Source organism: Ursus arctos, unplaced genomic scaffold (assembly GCF_023065955.2).
Source record: "Ursus arctos isolate Adak ecotype North America unplaced genomic scaffold, UrsArc2.0 scaffold_3, whole genome shotgun sequence".
In the NCBI taxonomy this organism is placed as follows: domain Eukaryota; kingdom Metazoa; phylum Chordata; class Mammalia; order Carnivora; family Ursidae; genus Ursus; species Ursus arctos.
The window spans coordinates 48574094-48598068 of NW_026622985.1; the positions used below are offsets into that span (position 1 = coordinate 48574094).

The 23975-nt window shown below is 34.0% G+C and overlaps 1 long non-coding RNA gene across 2 annotated transcripts in view; it reads left to right on the forward strand.

Annotated features, from left to right (window-relative positions):
* Positions 1 to 23975, forward strand: part of LOC113261137 (uncharacterized) — a 358028-nt gene that overhangs the window by 144869 nt on the left and 189184 nt on the right. For both annotated transcript variants that reach the window (XR_008956275.1, XR_006410371.3), the window contains one exon: positions 22291 to 22338. This is a non-coding gene — a long non-coding RNA (uncharacterized LOC113261137). The remainder of the gene's footprint in view (positions 1 to 22290; positions 22339 to 23975) is intronic.

Genomic DNA, 23975 nt, shown 5'->3' on the forward strand with positions numbered 1-23975 from the left:
GGTGGGGCACTGCATACTTTCTTAACAATAAGGTATTTGAATCTAAATATATTAATTTAAAGATTCCACTTATAAAATCAATCACAAATGCCTAGATCTGAAAATAGAGAAGAGATCTTATTTGGTCAGGCTAGGGACCACCAAAAATATCTGGCAATTTCAGTGTTCTGCTTCATTATTTAAAAGTATTAGGAATTCTTCAGTCAATTAGAAAGAAACTCATGAGGGCAATGGAGAGTATGGCCCTTTTATTTTAATTATTTAAGGTGAATATATTGGAGGCTTTTGATTTTCCTGTGCCTACCTTTCTCCTGTTAATTTTGAGTTCCCTGGCACAGTACTAGACTTCTCTATTAACTTCCTATACTCTCATTTTTCAGGGAAGTCATCAGTACATATAGTTTATATTTTGCTGTATATTTGCCAAATAGTATATTTCCTTGTATTTTAACCTTGTATCCTATAACCTTGATATAATTCCTTATGAGTTCCCAGAGATTTATTGTAGATTTTTTCAGATTTCTACCTAAATGATTAAATGATCGTGTTATCTGTGAACAAAGATAGTTTTATTTCTTTCTTCTCTTTTATTTCCTTTCCCTTTTTATGGTATTGTCTAAAACTTCCAGTACAATGTTGAAAAGCAATGGTGAGAGGAAACATCCTTGTCTTGTTCCTGATCTTAGCAGAAAAGCTTTGAGTTTTTCACCATTAAGTATAATTTCCTTGAGCTATTCTTTATCAAGTTGAGGATGTGCCCTGCTATTTCTTGTTGCTGAGAGTTTTTATCATGAATGAGTGTGGGATTTTGTCAAATACTTTTTCTATTGATACAATCATGTGATTTTTCTTTTTTAGCCTATTGATGGTGGTGGATTATATTAATTGATTTTTCAGTGTTGAACCAAGCTTGCATACCTAAGATAAATCTCACTTGCTTTTGGTGTATGATTTTTTTTTTTTTTTGCCTAAAGAGTTTATATATATATATATATATATATATTTTTTTTTTTTTGCCTAAAGAGTTTATATATATATATATATATTTTTTTTTTTTGCCTAAAGAGTTTATATATATATATATATATATATATATTTTTTTTAATTTAAACTCAATTAATTAATATATAATGTACTATTTGTTGCAGGGATACAGGTCTGTGATTCATCAGTCTTATAATACCCAGGGCTCATTACAACACATACCTTCCCCAATGTACATCACCCAGTTACCCTATCCTTGGTGCTCTGTTGGGTGCAAACACTTTAAGAATTGTTATATATTCTTGGACTGTCTATCCCTTTATCATTGTGTAGTGCCCCTCTTTATATCTGATAACTTTCCTTGCTCTGTAGTCTGCTATTTATGCATTTTTTAAAAAAATTAATATTACTGTGGTATATCTTTCTCTATCCCTTTACTTTTAATGTATATGTGTCTTTATATTTCAGGTGCGTTTATTATAGACTATATATAGTTGGGTCTTGTTTTTTGATGGAGAGAGTCTCTGTCTTTTAATGGTGTATTTAGATCACTGATGTTTATGGTAACTATTGATATAGTTAGATTAACATCCACCATATTTGTTACTATTTTCTATTTGTTGCCCTTGTTTTTGTTCCTATTTTGTCTTCCACACTTTTTCTTTTTTTATTGGGCATTTTATATGATTTCATTTAACCTGCTTTCTTTTTTTAAAAGGTTTTATTTATTTGTTTGTTTGTTTATTTTTAGGGAGAGGGAGTGAGAGAGAGAGACAGAGAGTGAGCACATGAGCAGGGTTAAGGGTAGAGAGGGAGGGAAAGGGACAAGCAGACTCCTTGCTGAGCATGGAGCTGAATTGGGGCTTGATCTCACATCCCTGAAATCATGACCTGAGCTGAAATCAAGAGTCAGATGCTTAACCGACTGAGCCACCCAGGTGCCCCATCATTTAATCTTTCTTAGTTCATCAATCATGCTTTTTTTTTTTTTTTTAATTTTTCAGTGGTTGCTCTAGAGTTCATAGTCTACATTTATGGCTAATCCAAGTCCACTTTCAAATAATGGGTAGCACAGGTAGGTACCTTATGACAACAAATTATTCCTAATTTTCCCTTTCATTTCCCATATCATTATTGTCATTCATTTTACTTGTATGTAAGCATATATAGATACACACAAATACATTATTGCTATTATTATTTTGAACAAACTGTTATCTCTTAGATCAATTAAGGATAAGAAAATAAAATTTTGTAATTTACCTTTAGTTATTCTTTGATGCTTCTTTTTCTTTATTTAGATCTGAGTTTCTGACCTATATCATTTTTTTTTCTCAGAAGAACTTATTTTAATATTTCTTGCAGAGCAGGTCTGCTAGCAATAACTGCTCTCAATTTTTGTTTGAGAAGTAAATTTTTTTCACTCATCCCTAATTTTATCTTTATCTATGCATCTATCTATCACTTTCTCACCTAAAAAGGTCCTTTACATGCTGCTCTGTCAGACTGTATCTCTTCCTTAATTCAAAAACCAGTATGAAACTTTGACAAAACCTCTTTGACTTCTCTCTATGCTGTGTATGTAATTATTCTAGTAATTCTTAAGAAATGGGCCTTGAATGTGTTATATGTTCAATTCTTCTTTGTACTTTAAAAAAAAAATTATTTACTTGACACAGAGAAACAGCAAGAGAGGGAACACAGGCAAGGGGAGCGGGAGAGGGAGAAGCAGGCTTCCTAATGAGCAGGGAGCCCGATGCAGGGCTCAATCCCAGCACCCTGGGATCATGACCTGAGCCGAAGGCAGACGCTTCACAGCTGAGCCACCCAGGCGCCCCTGTTCTTTGTATTTTAAATAAGTTTTTCTGTCTCCTTCCTTTGATTTCTAGACTTTCTTTTCACCATGATGTCCCAAACTGTATGGAATAATGTTCATTCTCACTTTATGATTGCTTAAATGCTGTTAACCTGTGACCACTCTCAAGTAGTGTGTGGCTACTGTCTATTTATAAGGTCCCTTTAAGTCATGTGCCCTTGGGCTCTAGGCTCAAATAGAAAAATACAAACAAGTCTGTTGATTGTTTTTGTACTGGCATAGGGGGTGTCTACAATTTTTATTTTGAAAAAATAATAATGTGTCACCATAGTAGTTTTGCTTGACTTTTATGGTAAAAAACTACTCTCAATATGTGCTTATACCAATAACGGTCTAGGTAATGAAAGTTTTGTAGATCAGTTTACATTTTGATCAGGAAAAAAGTCAGTACTTTTGAAATCTAACTTTAAAGCTCATTTTTAAAAAGTTTGCTAAAAATTATATCATGTCTTCAGAATGTTAAATGGAACAGTTCTATTGAGCCCTGGGCTAGTTTCTGATTGTACACAGGGCCTATGAATTTTGAAGCTGATTTTTTGGGTCATCCAATTGGCATGTCCCATGACAACATTTGAAGAATGCCTGAAAGCAATGCATAGATAGATCTGCCAGATCTCCAGTTCTGAAACACCTTTTGTAATAAGGCATGTCATAGTATTTTTGTTACAGTACATAATTTGCCCAATATGTTTCAAAATTAGAGAGCTTAAATTTTATGAATCTCTTGATACTCTTTTCTTATTATTTTGTTGGCTGAAACAGAAATCCTTTCAAACATAGGTAGGAATAAAATGACCCTGCCCAATCATAATCATTTCTGCTTATGGCCACAGACAATTCCTAGAAAGGAAAATAATTTAACAAGGAAAAGTGATACAGACCAGAATCAATGGGGATTTAATTCTTGCTGTAGACTATCCAAAAGTCTTTAATTTTTTTTCTTTTGCACATACTATTGCTTGCACTCGTATCTATATAGCAGTTACAATTTTGCTCCAAAAATCTTCAGGAAAAAGGAATTAATTTGCTCATGAGTTATTGTTTCTAATTTGGATCAGGCACCATGCAAAACACCACAGTTACAGAAGTGAATAAATCAGACATCATAACCTTCATGGTGGGCCATGTTAGAGTAAATGAAAGAGAGAAGAAAAGTCTGTGTGAAGAGTTTAAATTTTGATTATAAGGTAAAACAATATGTGTCTATGTTTGATCTCTTAACACTTATTTTAGGTTAAAATTATATTAAACATTAAAACACATAGAGAAATGAGTAGTGTGTTTCATATTTCTCTGTTTTTGTCTTCTGCTTTCTCATTCCTTTTCCATTCTAATTCTAGTCATATTTGTAGTTCTTATCTGTTCATTCATTTATCCGTAGGCTGTATATTTATTTTTTACTAAGTTTTAAGAAGATGCTGATAGTAATTTTTCGAATGAGTACATATATTAATAGAAAAGAAACCTAACATGTGCCAGAATATACCCTCAGTTAAGAGGTCATATGTGCTATATGTTAAGTGTTTAGGCATTTAACGGTGGAATTTGTCACTGTTTCAAATTAAGGACCCAGATTTCTAATTGCTATGACGTATGCACTATAATCATCTAGTGTTTTACAGCTTTGCTGCATTGTGGTTCTTTGTAAACTCTCACCTTGTCTGTGCTGAACTACTTTCCCAAAATATTCTTTTCTGTGTGTTACCAGTTAGCCTGAGTCATGTGAACCCTAGTCATCTCCTTCACTCTGACTGATGGGATACCGGTCTCTAGACTTCTCAATGAGGCCTCCCTGGACTGTCTAGTACCTAGCCAGCAACCTGCTGGTCACAGATACTTGAATAGGCCCCTAGAGAACAGGAGAGGCCCCTCAAACCAACCTACAGCTTTATGAGCTAAAAAAAAAAAAAAAAAAAAAAAATTGTTAAAAAAATGTTTTCGATTTAAACCATGAAATTTGAGGTAGTTTGTTATCCAGGAATAGCTAGCTGATACAAAAGGAATGAATATGGTTAAGAGAGGAAAGAGCTATAGATCGGGATAATATTATTTGCAGTTATTTTTTGGCAAAATGAAGTTAGGTCCAGTGAATAAAATGTATATTTCCCAGACCAAAACACAGAGTACTATCTGAAATTCTAAATGTGATGAAAGTAATTAGTTGAAAGGAATCTGGTGCAAAATAGGTAGAGTCTTATAATGCTCCTAAGTAAGTTTGACTATGATGTAATTTAATGTATTGACTTGAAGAGTCATACAATCACATTTTAAAAGTGAGCACATAATTCAGTTTTAAAGGTCTCTAGATATTTGTCTATTATAATAAATATTTGTAATTCCTGATTTTATTGAGTAACGTTTTGAGTAACATAGAATATGACATAATCTATTCAATTAGACTATCCTGTGAAATACTATTATACTTTATACCACTTGTATGGTATTATCCCATAGTGTCTTATGTGTTGACCATTTACCTGACTTTTGTTTCTTTTTATTTTTTACACTTTGCATCTAAAATCCTTGTATACATGTGGACTGTGCTTTTCACAGTATGTGCCATTGACTGTCTGTGCCAGAAACAACTGGACTGTTTGTTTGAAATGCAGATGTTTGGACCCACCCCAGAGCTTCTTAAAGTCTTCAAGGATGTGGTTGGAAATTTCCTTCCTTAGCAAATTTCCACACAAACACTAACGTTTGAGAATCTTTACTATAGACGTGGCATAGTGCAAGGTGCTGAAAAATGTTTTTAAAACGAATGGCAAACAGGGATATATGTGTTAAGTTGAAACCCCTATTTTAATATATAAAATTTGTCTGTAGAATTGACATAGCGAGTAGCTCATGCCGGTATCCTCAAGCAAACCCTTTCCAGACAGACAGACGAAGTGTAGTTTAATACCCAGTTGCCATTGGAATAACACAAGTTACTTGTCAGGCTAGGTCTGGTGTAACTAGCAAAGAAAAAACACTTTTTACCTTAATTTGGCAGAAGCCTCTTCTTTGACTTTCAGAGTCAAAATAAAAATGAGGAAAGCAGAAGGTCCTGGCTGAATGAGAAGAATTTTTGGAGATCAGTAGTAAAGTCTCTAAACTAGTGTCTGTATGGCACATGCACGTACAGGCTGTATCTAACATTGAGTTAAACCTAAGTTCTTAGTGACTTTGCTAAGTCCATCTTTATTTTTTGAAAAAAAAATCATGAAACAAGTTCTTAAGGCGGACGTCATCATTATGTTAATACCTTGAGGGAGTAATTGGAAACAGCAATAAATAAACTCTGCATCAGTGTTAGCTTTAAAAATGTGGTGTTGGAGATAATTTAAAGAACATGTGAGGAGCATAATTAAAATGTAGTCATGTGTGGTCTGGAAGAAATAAAATGCTCGGAAGAGTTCAGTCATTTCTCAAGGATGAGTTCTTGACTTTACAAATATTTCATTAATTCTGTCTCAACATGGTAGCAAACTGCAGCGTGAATTAGACACTAAGAATCAAAAGTGGAAGAATATTACTTATAGATTAGAGGAACAGCAGTGCCCTTTTCTACTGTTTTTGTACTCGTTTTTGCTTATTTGCAATTTCTTCTCTTATCCTTTCAAGAGAATTAAAATTACCCTGTCCTTCCTTTTTTATGCATTTGATTCAAAATCAAAGCATTAACAGTGGAAAAATTATTTCCCTCCACTTCTCCAAATTAGCTAAAATAAAGATTTTCTAACAGAGTCATGACAACCGTAATTTTGGGAACAGATGCATAACTGGAAGGAGAAGGGATGCTGAGGTTAACTTCCTTTTGCTTTGAATATACGTAGCTGCACCAAGGAGAATAAGCCCACATGCCATCCAAACTAAGCAGTTTTTTTTTTTTTTTTGTCTAGAATATGTCTCTTAGTCATGAAACTTCCATTGAGTGTATGTGTCATCCAGAGTGAGAAGTATGTTTTCCAAGTCTGGTTTAGTAGATTTCTCAGAACCCCTTTTGATCCTTTTAATTTTATTAACTGAGATGGAAACCTCTTGACATCAGAATTTTTGCAAAGTTATTCCATATCCCAGCCCCTGAAAGCTTTTAAATACCTAGGGGTTGGTCCAGATTGTCACCTAATGAATAAGAAAATCTTCCAAAGTCCCAAGTATTTGAGACCATTAGTTGCCATAAAATCACGAATGATTATATTATCCCTGTAAAAACAAATTAAAGCCTTAGGTTTATTCTACTATTTTTCCATTATAAATAGGGACTTTCCAGCATCACTAAAGAAGTACGTTTGCCAAAAATGTTTAATCTGTCATTTCTTTGGACCAGTTTATAGCAAATATCAGGTGTAGAAGAACAAGTCAAACAACAGAAGAAGCAACCAATCACAAGAACCCAGAAAATAAGAGTGCATATAGGACTAATGTCCCATTCTTTTCAAGAAGCTGATGTCTCAAGAAAAATGCGGAGTTAAAGGAAAGGAAATGAGAGCACATTAAAAGATATTTTAGAGATAAAACAACCATATGAAACATACAGTCCTTGGCTGATTCTGGTTTGAATAAACTGGCTATGAAACATAGCTCTGGAACAATTAGCTTTGAAAATTTAAATATGCCCTGGATATTAGATGATATTAGAGAATTATTATTAATTTATTATATGCGATAAAAACTTATAGTAAAATATCTTTGTTTTTAAGGATGTATACCTTAATATTTAAAGATAAATTGTCATGATGAATATAATTTATTCTACAAAGTCTAAGCATAAGAAAAAATAGAAATAAATTAAGTTGATTAATGAAACAAATATGGCATAATGATTACTAATTTTTAAATCTCAGTTTTAATTATATGGTTTCACTATACTGTGTCTTATCTCATTTTTTTTGAAAATTTTCCTAATAAGTTTTAAAAGGACCTAGTTGTCTTTTATAATTCAATTACAGTTAGAATTAGAACTTTTGAGTGAGCATGGGCCTTAGATATAATCTAGGAAGTATAGGTTTTAGTAGCAAAGAACACCTCACTTAGTGTTAAGAGATCTACATTCAAGTAAAACCACGGGTGAGGGCCCAGTCCAATTGCTTTCTCACCACCAACCCAAGTTCAGTCAAGGACTTTTCAATCAGATTTAAAACAAGAACAATAATCCTTGTCCCCCTCCCATGTCAAGGGGGTGTTACAATGATGAATGAGCTCCAGGAATAGATTTAGCCTGCTGATGTATTTGTAACCCATATGGCTGTATCACCCTTTGACTTTTCTAAGAGGAATAGAAAATAGTTACATTTAGTATGCCACAAATTAAATTTATGTCAAGTTTGGCTTTAAAAACCACTCTCCTAGAAATCCAGGTTTTCATAGGTTAGCAAAGAATCTTTATAAGATCCCACTTAGAGAATTGAAGCTACTATACTAATAGTGGGTGATTTTGTATAAGTGGAAATGAAACTTTGTTGGCATTAAAAAATATATATATATATATATATTATATATACATTCTCTTTTAAAAAACAGCTTTATTGAGATATACTTGACATGCAAAACTGCACATATTTGATATATATATATACATATATATATAAGATATATATATATACATATATATATATAATTTGACTAGACATGTGTATGCCTGTGAAACTATCACTAATTTCAAGACAATAAATATATCCATCTCCTCAAAAAATTTATTAATGCCCCTAAATTTTTTCCTGTACTTGAACAGCTTTTTTAAGAATTATTTGTCAGTACTATGCACTCTATGTATTCTATGTAAGTATTGATACAAACAGAAATATTTAATAGAGCTTCAGTATTTTTAGTACTGATCACATCAAAGCTATATATATAAATTAATTATATAAGTTGATGAGTAAAATCCTATAGGCTATTATTGCTTGGTTGTTACATTTTTTAAAAATTCCTGTACCAAAAAGTGTTTACCAAGTACTTCATATGTGTGATAGTAGCACAGATTAAGCCAATGTATTTGATTAGAAAAGTGTCACCCTCTAATGTAGAAGAGGATTTTTTTCTGAGTTGCTCAAGTCAGTTCAGTAAACATTTGCTATAGATCTTTTTTTTTCTCCCCTGTGTCAAGTGGTATTTTTATAAGAGCCTTTACAGAAAAATTCATCTGTTTGCCTTTTGGAATTTATATTTTCAGCTAATCTTAAATAATCCTCATGCTTCTTCCCATTCCAAGAAAAAGATATCCTGGGCATCTCTTTAGACTCATTTCCATGAACTCATACTGCATGGGCTGTACCATAGGTACAGGGTTTGGAGTAAATCAAAGTGAAGTTAGAGTCCTAGGCAGAAATAAATTTAGAAAATGAAGGAGATAGCCTAAATAGCCAAACAAAATTAAAGAGTGAGAAAGAAAGGAAATTTCCTGTTCTATTAAAAAATGAGGAGTTTGCAACTGAGCACAGGTGAAAAACAATGAACAGGGGGCCACACTAGAAGAGCAGAGGGCTTTCTAGACACCTGTGGCCTCACGCTTGGTCAGGAGGATGCTCTTTAGGAACTAAGGCTGCTTAGTCCATGTCAAGGGGCCTGAATATCCTACCTTAGCTGAGTTGAGATACAGCATAATGGACACATTTCCTGATGGTAGGGCTTTCTGAGAGTAGCCCACCTGTCAAAAAAGCGCCCCCAATAAAGAACCTTCACCTGGGAAAAGAGGGTTGCATGTGTCAATCAGATGGCCCATGTCTTCTGCACAGGGCACATTTTGGGATTAATCATGCCTTAAGACAGAAGAGAAGCTTTATGGAATGGAGGACCTCTTACTTGCTAGTAATCTCAGTGCTTACAATCTTACTTGAAAAACCAAAGAAGTTTAAAAGGCCAAATTGAATACTTGACACACACACACACACACACACACACACACACACACAAACAAGTCAGGAGTTTCTTAGTGGTATGACTAGTCCTTCCACACTTTCAGAAGAAGAATTATACCATACACAAAATTGATAAAATCATAACATAAAAACAATAAATTTTTATTTGTGTTATCTGTATGACAGGAGAAATGCAAATTTAGTTATTTTATAATGGATAGATATAGTGGTTTTTCAATTGTCACACTTTATATAGATCAATTTTTTTTTAAATCCATTGAGTAAATATTTATTGAATGCGTACTAGTAGATGGAAACATCATAGCAGTAAGTCTTCCTAAATGAGGGTAATATTTGCATTGCGTGTACAGCAATGTTTACAATTGCGTGTACAATTAGGGATGTATTCAGAGAAATGTAACAAAAATCAGGACTTATGGGGACTTAGCCAAAAGAAAGTTTATCCTTATATTTTTTCATGTAGTAATTAAATCTAGAAATAGCAGCTCTGATATTGGTTCATAGGTACAATAACATCAGGACAGATATCTTTGCAATTCTCTTGGTCTTTCCCTTATGATGGCAAAATGGATGCATCAACTCTAGGAATCATGGCCACATTTAAAGTATAGAGAAGGAGGGACAGGTGAGCCCAGACATATCCTTCTCTTTTATCAGGGCAGCTAGAGGCTTCTAAGAAATATTTCTCTCGGACTTTCCCTTATGTCTTATTGGCTAGAACTCAATCACATGATTACTTATAACTATAATAAAAGTAGGGAAATCAACTATTTAGCAATGAGTAGTAGGAATATTATGATTAGTTTGGATTAATCATGATTCATTGCCAGGGGCTAGATATGTTACTACCCTGAATATAATCAAGTTTTTAGTACCAAGGAAGGGCAGAGGGAGGGGAGATATTTTTATTAGGCAGGTGAAAGTATCTGCCACATTTTGCTTCACATTTTCTGTCTGTATGGATTGCCATTTCATGCTAATTCAACACAAAATTTTAGGCATGCGGACCACTCTACTAGATAATCTGTTAAGCAGTTAAACTATGTGCAAAGTGATAAGTGAATATTACAATACACTTAAAAAGTACTGGTTTGGATAGTTCAGAGAATTAAACCGTTTGAATTTTATTTGGACATTTTTATCTTTGTGTTTATATAGACTCTGTCCTGTATAAAGGAAAACACCTAAAAACTGTAAAACAACCATCAAATTATATGATAAAAGAAGGCAACATGTTATAATAATAATAATAAAAAACAATGGCAAAGTCAAAATATATGGCATCCCACTAACATCCATACCTAATGAGTGGCATGGCCTTGGACAATTTCTGTTACCTCTCTAGTTGATTTCTTATCAGTAAATTTGGTCTCTAGTCCAAATTAACTCACTCTAAAACTCATAATGTTGGTAAAAATAAGATAAAAGGATTGGCTTGGAATGATCATATATGACTACGAAGTTCAGAAGAAAAAGATGAATAAATATTTGATTTTCTAGTTGAAGTGAAAAATTATATAGCTGATAGTTATATTAACTTTTGATTTAAAAAATATTTTTAACAGTTTATTAGAATAACAACTGGAAAGAGAAAAGGAATATATATATGTCAACCTGTGACATGCCACATACATTCTTGTGTGGTTCTTAAAAGGCGCTAAATGTGAAGATAGTAAGCAAAAATGAGATAAATATTATACATTAAATTTAACTTATAGTATATGATATAATTTTAAATGATTGTAATTTTCTCAAAGGAGACATTTGAAATATTGCAACTTAGATTTTATTAATTTTCTTCTAGCTGCATTTTCAGAAAAAAATAGCAAATGTAGTTAATTTTGTGAAATTATTTATGTTTTAGTATTTGTCATAGTTTCCTTACACTCAGAATTCCAAAATATAGTTATATAAATTATTGTACATTTGTATAATTAATTATGGATAGGAAATATTTTTGTTGCATTTCTAGAAGAAAATGCTGTCATAATCTCTGCCTGTCTACATTGTGTATATATAGTAGCTACATTTGAAAATCCATTTATAGTATAGGTTAGTTGAGTATTTTTCTGTAAGTTAGCACCATTAGCATTAATTTATGATGCCAAAATTGAAAAATAAAATGGTATAAAATAAAAGGAATTGAATGAGAAGCTACCTTTAAAATTCAAGGGTAAAAAATTATGTTCACTTTTGTTAAGTACAGTCTTTGTGGCTGGTTCAATCAGTGCATTCAGATATATTGCCTGAAATTTTTAAGTTGCACTTAATCAGATTGGCTGTGGAAATAGCCCTTTAGCAAAATTACATGCAGCTTTTAAAATTAAGGCCTTAAAGCTATAGGGTATAACAACTAACCTATAGAGTCTTTAAAACACATCAGCAAAGTTAGGAAATATTTGGCACCTGGGAATTTTCTTTTGGCATTATTAGGGTTACAGATACAGTCAAAGTGTTCACGTCAGAAAGGTTTTCAATGAAAATTCCAGATGTTTGACAAATGCGTTGCCTTATCCTCTTTAGACGTATGCAGTATGTTCATTCTTCCCAACAATTTCTCTTTTTTTAAAAAAAATAAGTAGGCATCAATAAATACCTTGACCTAATGCATGGTGAATATAGATAGTTTAGAATTTGAACAAAGGAAAAAACAATATAGTATACGTGTAGTTGGCAGTTTGGGAAAGATTTCCATCTTCTTAGTGACATATTGTAGTGGAAGTTTGTCATTCTTTTGGCTGCTTAGCATCTGTCTTTCAAATAGTCTACCTTCAAGTATTGGTGAGAGGCAATGCCCCCCACCAATTTAGAAGCGGAACGTGTCTGATACTTGCTTTTGTGGATTCTTTGGTATACAGAGTACGGAGCAATGACTACATTTCATCAATCAGATTCACCAGCCTCAGACTTTGAAGCAGGTGTTAGTGATGCAAACAAGGCCAGAAACTCCTCCATTGTGTTGGAGATTCGAAGAAGATTCAATTCATAGAGCAGCAATGGCTGTTTTGCCCGTGGTGGTGGCATCCTGAATTTAGTGTTTTCGGTATTAGTAATGTTAAGGTGCCTTACCCAGCCTCAGAGGTGAACCAGCCATGTCTTCGACAGACAGTCTGCAGTATGATTTCCAGAGTTGTTCTTGGCTGCATAGCCCTGAGACTTGTACTTTAGTTCTCTTGGTACTTGTGGTGGCCAGGAGAATATGCCTCACAAAGCTCCAAGTATAGAAAGCCTAATCAACCAAGTGTTAGCTGCTGTGGTCTGAATTTCATCACTGAGTTTGCACTCAGGCCATGCTTTGCACAGGCTACAGAGCCGGTAAGTGTATCCAGCCAAGAAGGCTAGGACAGGCACTCCGTTGGGTGACTGATGGCCTTGCTGAACTTTAAGACTGCGCTAAGGAGATTTCATCCTGTCTTTCATCCCTCTTTCTTTCACCAGGCATCAGATTGTTGCATGGTCTGATGGCTCTTCTAGCTAATCCAGATCCTTCCCAGTTTTCTTCTGAGGTGTGTTTCCCTAATGAAACTCTTGTATTTTTAATTGAGTCTTGGTGTCTGCTTCTTGAAACTGGAACTAACACAGTTATCATGAGAGTTAACACATTTTCTTCAACACATTCCTTTTCTGTTTAAATAAGCCAGAGTTGGCTTTTGTTACTTTCAGAACATTAAAGGATATATATATCCATTAAAAATTGGTATTAATTATATCTAAACAAATCTAGTTTTAGTTGAATTGGGTGTATATTTACATACCTGGCATTTTATTGAAATAATATTCACTAAAAATCGTCCGGATTAAAGACTGAAAAGGTTATAAATGTTTTTGGTCTATTTTAAGTGTAAATACCATATACAAACATTTACCAGGTCCCTTTCTGGAAAGAGCTGCTTGGAGTAAGAGAGTACATTACTTAAGGGAAGTATCACACAAGTTAATACTATTCTTTAAGGATAATTCATGGTGGGACAATTTTAGATATTGAGTATGTAAATGCCGTGAAATGTTTAAATAGAAAAAGTCAAATAAGATAATAAGCTACAGTATATTTTTGTTTTTTTAAATTATTATTTGCACGTAATAAAATGAGCAGACTTTAAATGAGAAGTTTGAAGAGTTTTGATAAAGTGAATGCATCTGTGTGACCAATTAAGATGTAAGACCTTTTCATCACACCAGTAAATTTCCCAGAGCCCCTTTCCAATCTATCTCCATTTCCCCAGGGCAAGCAATCTGATTTCCATCACTATAGTTTATGTAGTCTACTGATCCAAAAATTCATATAAATGGAATCATACAATATGTCTTTTTTGCGTGTCTGGCTGCCTTGAATCAACAAGATGTCATTGATAGTCTTTCTTATTGTTGCATATATCAGCAGCTTGACCTTTTTATTGCTTAACAGTACCCAATTTTAGGAATATGTCAATTTGTTTATCCAGTCTCCTATTAATTGGCATTTGGGTCATTTCCAATTTTTATAGATTATAATTAAAACTGCTGTGAACATTCTTATATAAGCCTTTTGTAGACATGTTTTCATTTTTCTTGGACAAATATCTAGGGATGTGTCACATAATAGATGAATTGCTGTGTCGTTCAACTTCATATTAGAAACTACCAAATTATTTTCCAAATGATTGCATGATTTTCTATCTCTACCAGTACTATATGAAAATTGTAGTTGCTCCTCACTGATTTTTTTTGTTTTGTGCTTTGATTTCTGTCTTCTTTTAGACTAATTGTTATGTATTAATTTGTTTTCTTACTCCTATCATATTTTTAGGCATTCCTTTTTATGTAGTTTTTTTTTTTAAATGGTTGTTCTAGGAGTAAGAACATACATTCCTCTTTTTTTTTAAGATTTTATTTTTTAAATAATCCCCACACCCAGCACGAGGCTTGAACTCACAATCCCAAGATCCAAAATTGCATGCTCCACCAACTGAGCCAGCAAGGCGCCCCGAGAACTTGCCTTTCTAACTTAGTATAGTCTACCTTATAATACCCTCCATGTATTAGGTAAGAATCGGACAGCAGTATAATTATATTTTTACCTTTTCTTGTTCTTTGCTGTTGTAATTATATATTCTACTTCTTCACATGTTATAAACCTCATAATGTATAGCCATTATGTTTTAACAAATGAAATGACTTTATATGAATCCAAGAAAATAATAAAAAACACTCTTTTGTATCAATAAATACAGTTATCATTTCAGAGTCCTGTCCTTACTCTGGTTTATGTTTGGATGGTCTCTGTTGGCTAAACTTCAGGCAAAAAATACTCTCACCTTTTATATAATGGAAAATGTCATTGCTTTACTCTGAAAAATTAAGGTATATTTATATATAGGGAAATGTATATATCTAAAGTGTCCAGTTTGATGAATTTGACACATGTATAGATTCATGTAACCAGCGATCCAATTAAAATATAGAACATTTCCAAATCCCCGGAAATTTACATTATCCTCCATTTATTCAATTCCTATACATTATCAGCAGCTAATGTACTTGGATTTCATTTTTTGTAATATACATTTTTCTGATTATAGAATTTCAGGATAGCAGGATTCCCTGCCTCCCCTACCTACCCCCACTTTTAAAGCTCCATTTTCTTCTGACTCTCATTTTTGACTTGTCATTTGTCATTCATACTACCTTTCCACAGTTTGAATGGTATGCAGTGTCTTTTTTCTCTGTATTTAAATATTTTCTCTTTATTTTTGGTTTTCAGCAATTTGATTATGATGTGCCTAGAAGATGGTACTGTCCCACATTTCATCTCCTCATTGCTTATTTCTATTTTTTTTCCCTCTCTCATTCATGTTTGGGTGATCTTCTGTGGCTCTTCTTTAATTTCACTGCTCCTCTTCTGATCAATTTGCTGTTAATTCTATCTTAAATTTATCTTCAAATATTATGTTATTTTAATTATGCAATTTCTATCTGTCGAATTTTAAAAGCTCTCCTGAAACGGACTACCAGTTCACACTCCTCTCCTGCATCTTTGCTTATAGAATCTTTAACATACTTAAAATTGTTATTTCATAGCTCTTTTCTGCTAATTCTAAAATCAGGATCATTTGTTGGTTTCTTTGAACTGATTGATTTTTTTTCTTGGCATGCATCACATTTTGTTTCTTCACTTTTATAATTTTTAATTGTATACTGGACATTTTGGCATATTCATCATAGAGACCCAATTCTCTTGTCTTCCTCTGAATGGTGTTGAAGTTTATTCTAGTAATGGATTACTGGTGGATCACTTTTAATGTGTGTAGGCTTGGTTTTGTGTTCTGTTAAGGCATGTCTGCTTTAGTTTTGCCTTTAATACTAGGATGTAATGTGTATTCCTATGGCACGGCCTTTCTGGAGTTTCGATGGAAAGCCTGGGATGTTTACCAAGTCTTTCTGAGATTTGAACTCTAACTTTGTATCTTCTGCCATGGAAGAAGCTGCAATGTCTGCTTATCTCTTTCAGTTTTCGAGTTGTTTTTCCCCCTAGATCCTTGAAGTCTTGCCTCTAAGTTTTGCACAATTGTAGAGGTCCGCCAAGGATTTGAGGGAAAGTTAGGTGCATTATTTTGGTATTTCTCCTTTTCCTTTTCTTTTTCAAGTTTCCTCTCTGAATTCTAGCCATTCTTGTAGTCCCAAACTCTTCAGGTTTCTCAGACTGGCTTTCTGCTTGAGTCTGTGATCTTTCATTAATTTGTGTTTTCTCAAATTTGAAAACAATTTAAAATGTTGTTAGCACAAGAATGGTTATGGTGATATGCTCTTCCCCTCCTATCTATCCCATTCAATTAGATCTAGAGTATTTGGAAGTGAGGCATAACAGTTTTGGGTAGAGTTAGAAAGTAGAATCAACACAATTGGCTGTGTTAAAGTAGAGTATGCCAAAAACAAAGAGTCTCCTTCGTGGCCAGATATTCCACAATTAAAGATATTAACATGTTAACATACATCTTTAAAATGTTCTGCCTCCATTGTCTTCTGGGATTTAATTACATAAAGGAGAATTTGGAGTTATTTTGACATTTTTCCCTTCTCATCTTATTTCATCTTATCCCAAAATACTTGTAGAATGCCTTATTTATCTTTGATATTTAAAAATTGTTAAGGTATGACTGTGCATGGATTTTTTTATATTTGTTTGGAAAGCAGCAAAAATTTTCCATTTACATGCCCAAATTTTGTTTTAATTCCAAAAATATTTTCTTAAGTTGTCTAAAATGATCTGTATATGTATAATTCCAATTTCTCTAATAAAAATATCTATGTCTGTAATTCTAAGGTCTGGTATCCAGTCTCCAACATCCTCCTCTAAATAGTGTGTCTTTTTAATTATTCTTGCTTTCTGGAAGAATTTTTCCTTGTTCTACATTTTACCAATCTAATGTTCTGCCATTCATTTTTGGCAATTTTTGGCTTTTTCCAGTGCAGTTTTTGGTTCTGCTCTTCAACTTTCAATTCCTGATATAATTAATCTTTCTTTGCTTGTATGTTCATATCCTATTGCTTTTTTAGGGTTTTTGGCTCCTGTCTTATGAAGGTCAGAACTTTTATATTATGAGGATCAGTAAAATCCACAAATCCTTAATTAGGAACTGATACTTGCAAGGCATTGTATTTTTCCACTGTGAATACAGTAGTGAATTTACAGTCTCTTAGAGGACAGAAGGACATCAATGAAACAAAAATAAAAACAAAATTTTAAACATTTAGGGCAGGCTTACTGATAGAAATAAATTTGGGGGTGCTATAATGTGAGAGAGTAATTTTTTAAAATTTGTTTTAGGGAGAGAGAGCATGCAAGTGGGGTGGAGGGAAGGAGGGGTAGAGGGAGAAAGAGAATCTTAAGTAGGCTCCACACCCAGCACGAAGCCCAATGAGGTGCTTGATCTCAAAACCCTGATATCATGACCTGAGCCAAAACCAAGAGTTAAGACACTTAACCAACTGAGCCACCCAGGCGCCCCAAGAGAGTAATTTTTAATGAGTCTACCAAATAAGATTTATCTCAGACATATAAATATGGGTCAGTAGTAGAAAATACATCAAAATATATCATGATCTTAACAAAGCAAAGCTTAGAATGTTCAAGAAACATCTAGGAGGCCTGATGGTTTGAGTGATTGTGTTCTGGGGGAAAGGAGTAGGAAAAGAGATAAGAGAAGTAATGGGGAAGGAGCAGATCATGAAAAGTCTTGCAGGACATTGTAAAGATATTGATATTTACATCAAGTGCCATGGAGTTTTTGTGTTTTTTTTAAGAAGATATTTTAGGGATAGAAGAATGGGAGTGGAAAGATGATCATTATGATATATTTTTTTAATACTGCTGAGATCGTTTACTAATATTTTATATACTATTTTTTCCATCCACTTTCATGAGTAAGATTAGTTTATATGTTTTCTAGTGCTGTCCTTTACTAGTTTTTGTTTCATGATTAAGCAAATTATTCCAGATTTGGTGAGTTGGTGCTCTTTAAGCTGGATCCAATGTCCTTTTGACATGGCTTCAGCACATCTGAACACTTTACTGTCTTGTACTTTGAGATACTCTAGAATTATAATTTCCACAGGCCTGGAAACAGCAATTTCTTCAAGAAACCTAATTCTTATTTGTCGAGAATGGTACTTAGAAACCAAGATTTGGGCATTGAGGTATTTTGTATTTTTGAATCTGTTTTTGTCATTTAAATTCTTTCCAAGAAACTTACTTTTATAGCGAAATTTTCAAATTTATTGGCAAAATTGTATTTTTTTCCAGGGTTCTTTATTGTACTTCTATTCCTAAATAGTTTTGGTTTTGCCCTTAAGATAATATACGCATATAAACAGATTTGGGTTTTGAACAATTCTTTCTTGGAGGGTGGTTTGCATTTTTTTTTTTTCAATTTAACTAATTTTTGCCTTAATTTTAATTTTTATTTTTTTTTCAATTTCCTTTGGAGTGATCACATTGACCTTCAATATTCTTGATTAAATGGTACCATGCTCCATATTCTTTTATCTCCAGGTAATTCCTGTGTACAGCACAGTTTGGGAACCACTGAGATAGGATATTCATTTATTTGGTTGCTCAATCTTCTGTTCCTTGCTAAATATAGTAAAAAATTAACGTTTTTGATTTGTCTTTCTTAAATATTATTTCTTACAATGCATGCTAAAATCTAATTTTTTTTTTTAAGATTTTATTTATTTGACAGAGAGAGAGAGCGAGAGAGGGAACACAAGCAGGGGGAGTGGGAGAGGGAGAAGCAGGCTTCCCGCTGAACAGGGAGCCTCATGCTGGGCTCGATCCCAGGACCCTGGATCATGACCTGAGCCTAACGCTTAACGACTGAGCCACCCAGGCATCCCTAAAATCTAATGTTTCTTAAAAACGTTGCCTGATAATGACCTTTTAGGAAACTCAAGAGTTGTGTATTTCATCCATATGTGTCAAATGAAAGCCACAACAACTACTGTAGAAAGAGGTTGTGTGTTTGAAACTAAAGAACCTTAGTTTAAACTAAGAAATGATCAGAATGAAAGAAAATTTGAAATCCAAGTTTATAATTAATAACCTGTAATTATTGCTTTTTGAAAATTAATTTAATGACAACAGGGTTCTGCTTCTATGAAAGAAGGGTTGTTTTGGCAGGGGGAAGAAGACAGATGCATCCTTCTAACATTGAGCCCAGATAAATGAGCATTCACCAGCAAAAAAATTCATCACAGTCCTACGCCACGTTCTTTTTTTCCTGATCTTTCCTACTGGCAGGGTCTTCTCTCTCTCAATCTCTCCCTTCCCCCTCCTTACTTCATTATATTTGCAAATTCTTGCCATTTGGAACAGTTTTTAGAGCAATGGAAAAGTGATGCTTGAGAGGTGAAAGGCAATCACAAGCTGGCCTGGAATCAATCGATAGGGAGAGTTCTTGACGGCACTCACCAGCTGATTCCCAGCTGTGCTTGGGATGCGGCTGCTCAGCAGCCGTCCTAGCAATTTGGGTCCACTCATGGTAATTGGTTTCAGATGAGACCAGAATAACTCATTTTACACTGTCCTCTTCCCAGTGCCCAAGGAATTGGAGGACATAATATAACATGTTCAAGGCAAAATCCCAGCTTCATGGAAATCCCATCACTTAAACTCTAGTCTGCTGAATTGGATCTGATTGTGTCCTGGTAGTCCCTGTGTGGTGAGAGTGATTATTATAATGTTATTTCAGTGGTTAGTTGTGCTCACCCTGCTGCTCTGGCTGTGACCCTTCTATTTTTCTCAGAACATCTTGCTTTAACAAACACTAAATGTGTCCCTAATCATGTAATTAAGGAAAATGTTGGTGATCATATTCCTAATGTGGAAAAGAAATAGTGGGTCCAATTTTACCTTGTTCTTGCTAAATGCCCCCCCTTTTTAAATTTGAAGCTTCGAATAAAATGAAAATGCTTTCAGTATATATTCCTCTCATTTCTTCTTTCCTCTGATAAAAGGATATAAATATAATTTCAGAATTTCTTTAGTAGAGAAATTGAGTCCATCCAATTGCTAATTTCATAAACTGTAATGCTATTTTCAGCTCCAAGTAAAATAACAAGATGTCCAGTAGTAGTGATTTAAACAATGAGGACCTATTAGCTAACATAAGAAGAAGTCTGGAAGCAAAGTGTTTCCAGGGTTAGTTCAGTAGCTGAAGAATGTTACAAAGGACCCAGGTGTTTAGCATTGCAGTCGAACTCCCATGTCCACTATCCTCACTGTCACAGTGAGGGATGTCTACACTCATGGTGACAAGATGGTGTCATTAGAGTCAAACATCACATCTTCAGAAAATACTATTAGTGCTGTTCTGGTCAATGTTTAGTGACCCACTCTCTGGAAAACAAGAACAAACAAAATCCTAACTTGCAGCATTTGACGATTTCCATGTTATGAATTTTCCCAGCCATGGCCAATTTCAAGCTCTTATATGATGTCATTGAGTGCAGCCTACAGACGTAGCAATCATGAACCGATGGGTGCTGGCTCCAGTATAGCACTAGATGCCAGCCAGAGTCAGGCAGAATTTTTTTTATTGATATCTAGAGAAGGAAAGCTTTCCCAGAAATCCTTAAACACCCTTATGTCTCATTGGTCCGGCTTGCATCTAAGGCCTACCCTTAAGCTAACCACTATCAAGGGGTCTGAAGTGATCTTGATTGCTTGGAAAGATTAATCTGCATTCACTCCTGGAAGCAGGGTGACCTTCTTAAGTTTATAGGAGAGTAAATACCTCTAAAATGTTGAGGCAGTCTAGCAACTAGGAAGGGGATGAGAATGCCTGGTGGGTGGGCAAATAATAGCGTCTGCCAAAATGACAAAACCAGACATACCATGTTCTTATGCACAAATACACATGGGGAGGAATGTAGAAATGTAAGGATATACAATTTTTATTCTACTTCCAGCATCTTTTTATGAGTCTACCACAAAAACACACACACATCATTTGGATGTGTCATCTTTTTGTTTGGGCAACTCCTGGAGCCTAGTCATAGTGAAACATCAAAGTGTAAGGAGATTACTAGCTGAGTTGGCTCGAAGGCTCTTAGAGAGCACTTCAAACAGTGTGAATGGTTGGGAACAGCTAAAATTCCCCTAGAAAAACATCATCTCTTATAAGAAACATGACCCTAAACAATGTTAATATATTTTTGAACTTGAGCACTTTATTATCTGCTGTTCTATAGTACCTTTCTAAAGCATGCTAACCATTTCTATCAATTGGGATGTTTCCTTTTGCTTAAGAAGAATGAAGTCTTCCCCGCAGAGATGTGCATAGCTGAGTTAACAACAGTAGCTAGGGATGGTTAAGAAGGTTTTGGGCAGACAAAAATACTGTGTTTCCTTGAGGTCAGAAGAAAAGAAGCATGCTTGTTCCTTTTGATTAATGGATAGTAATTCAAGTCTTTCTTTCCATTATGCTATTTTCCAGTGTCTTCTTGTATTTTTACTTAAAGGAATATGTCAGCTCTTTTTTTTTTTTAAGGTTCACTTCTCTTATTCATCCTTCGTATTCCTCCTTTCCCAGTACTTCGCCCCCCAATACACTCACACCACCTTACTTATGAATCTACTTTTTTTTTTCTGTTTCTAGAGAAGCTAGATTTTAGATTTTTTTTTTTTTTTTTTTGGTTCCATGTGCCATTGTTAGCTGTTATTTTTCTTATTGACAATGTGGAGGTGACATGAGCAGTTCATAATTCTGTTTCCATTGTTATGAGGGGTTAGTACCCTGCTGGTTCCAATTCTAGGCTATCAAATTAAGATATAGGATTCCTTTACAAATTGAGGAGTTGATTCTCTAAGGTGGGGCAATGCACAATGTTGTAATACAGGAAGAACTCTTAGTAATGCCTTTGTAATGGTAATGAGCTATCTGTTGCCACACAAGTTAGTAATGTTACATTGATACTGGTCTACAGTACCTTTACATGGTTTAACCTATGCTATAATTAGCAGTTCAGCATTAACATTTGTTATATGTGCTGTCTTAAAAGAGGTTTTCTTTCTCTTTTGTTTTTTTTTAGAGAAGAATGGTAATCAGTTTGCTGTCTTTTGGTGGAGAATTTCTCAAGGTAAAGTATATTTCGATTTTAAAATGCATACTTAGATTTAAAAAGAATGGTGAGTAGATGTAAGGAAGCAATGCTTTGAGGTTGATAAACCTCCAAGAATGAGTGAATTTGTCAATCTTGGAAATCTTGGGAAAAGAAAGGAGATGCTTTGCCCTCAGTGTCTTGGCTGTGCCTTGTGCAAAGTGCGGAAGGTATGCTAAAGGAGATCCGGTGTGTGCTTCTAGATTTGTGTCTGTTCAATGATATAAATTTTCTGGATATATCTATCTTATCACTGGGGTCTAAAAAAAAAGTGATTCCTTCACCAGGGGCACCAGATAGTCGTTTTGAAAGATGTTGTTTTCTTTGACCAGTTGTTCAAGCATTCAGTGGACACATATGATGAGACCATAATCTAGTATTTATACTTCACATAAAGATAATGATGCCATTTTCCTGATGCCAAATTTAGAAGGAATAAATTTCACAACTGTTTCATACAAATATGATAGCTGTTCCTATGTACACTAACACCTAGGGCTGTTATATTTAGATTCCTTGCTTCACTACTTACCTATACAGAAATTTTAAATTTGAGGAGTTTAAGTTGGTGCTTCTCAATACCAAAATGTGTTTTAATGAAATATAGATAATTTGCTTATTACATTATTAGAGTAATTTAAAAATTTAAATTTGGAATCTACTTTGCTCCCATGGTTACAGAGGTGAAATAAAGAACAAGCAAATTACTCAGAAACAAACACAATTTACATTTCCACTCTTTTAACCAATATTTCTCCTTCTGCTTTATAAGAACTACATGTGGTTACCACAGATTCCTGTTTAATCGAATTTTGATATGGGTATTTTTACCAAGTGCATACTTTACATTTTAAAAATTCAGTTTTTATTCTAGAATAGTCTTAGATTTATAGAAAAATTATAAAGATGGTGTAGAGAATACCCACCTGCCCCTCATAATTTCCCCTATTGTTATATCTTACATTAGTATATGCAGTTATCACAGTTAATGAACCAGTATTGATATATTATTCTTAACTGATGCCTTTACTTTTTGAGATTTCCTTAGTTTGCACCCAGTGTTCTTTTTCTGTTCCACCCATGATATCACATTACAATTAGTAGTCACGCTTCCTTAGCCTTTTCTTGGCTGTGACAGTTTCTCAGGCTTTCTTTATTTCTGATGACCTTACCAATTTTGAGAAGTTCTGATCAGGTAGTTGGTAGAATATCCCTTGATTTGGGTTCGTCTAATGTTTTTCTCATAATTAGACTGACATTACGGGTTTTGGGAAAAAAGCCAAGTGCATTTTTAAATGCAAGTGTTTTATTCTGTTTTCCCATTTCATACTGTTGGTATTGTTTATGTTAGTGAAAGTACAGGTTAAGGTGTCCTGCAAACATGGGTATTAACTGCACTGTTTACCATAAAGTTGTAAGTAGATCATATAACAAAGTTAAATTTTCCTAAGCAAGGAAATTCTTAACTCCAGCACAATTTTGCTTCCCTTTGGAGAGAGTCAGGCTATTATGAATTTTCAGTGGTGATTTCCCGACTTCTCAATCATAAATACACAGGACTAGAAAAGACCAATCCTGATGCTCAGGGAGCTCTTTAGTATAAAACAATAGTTTCC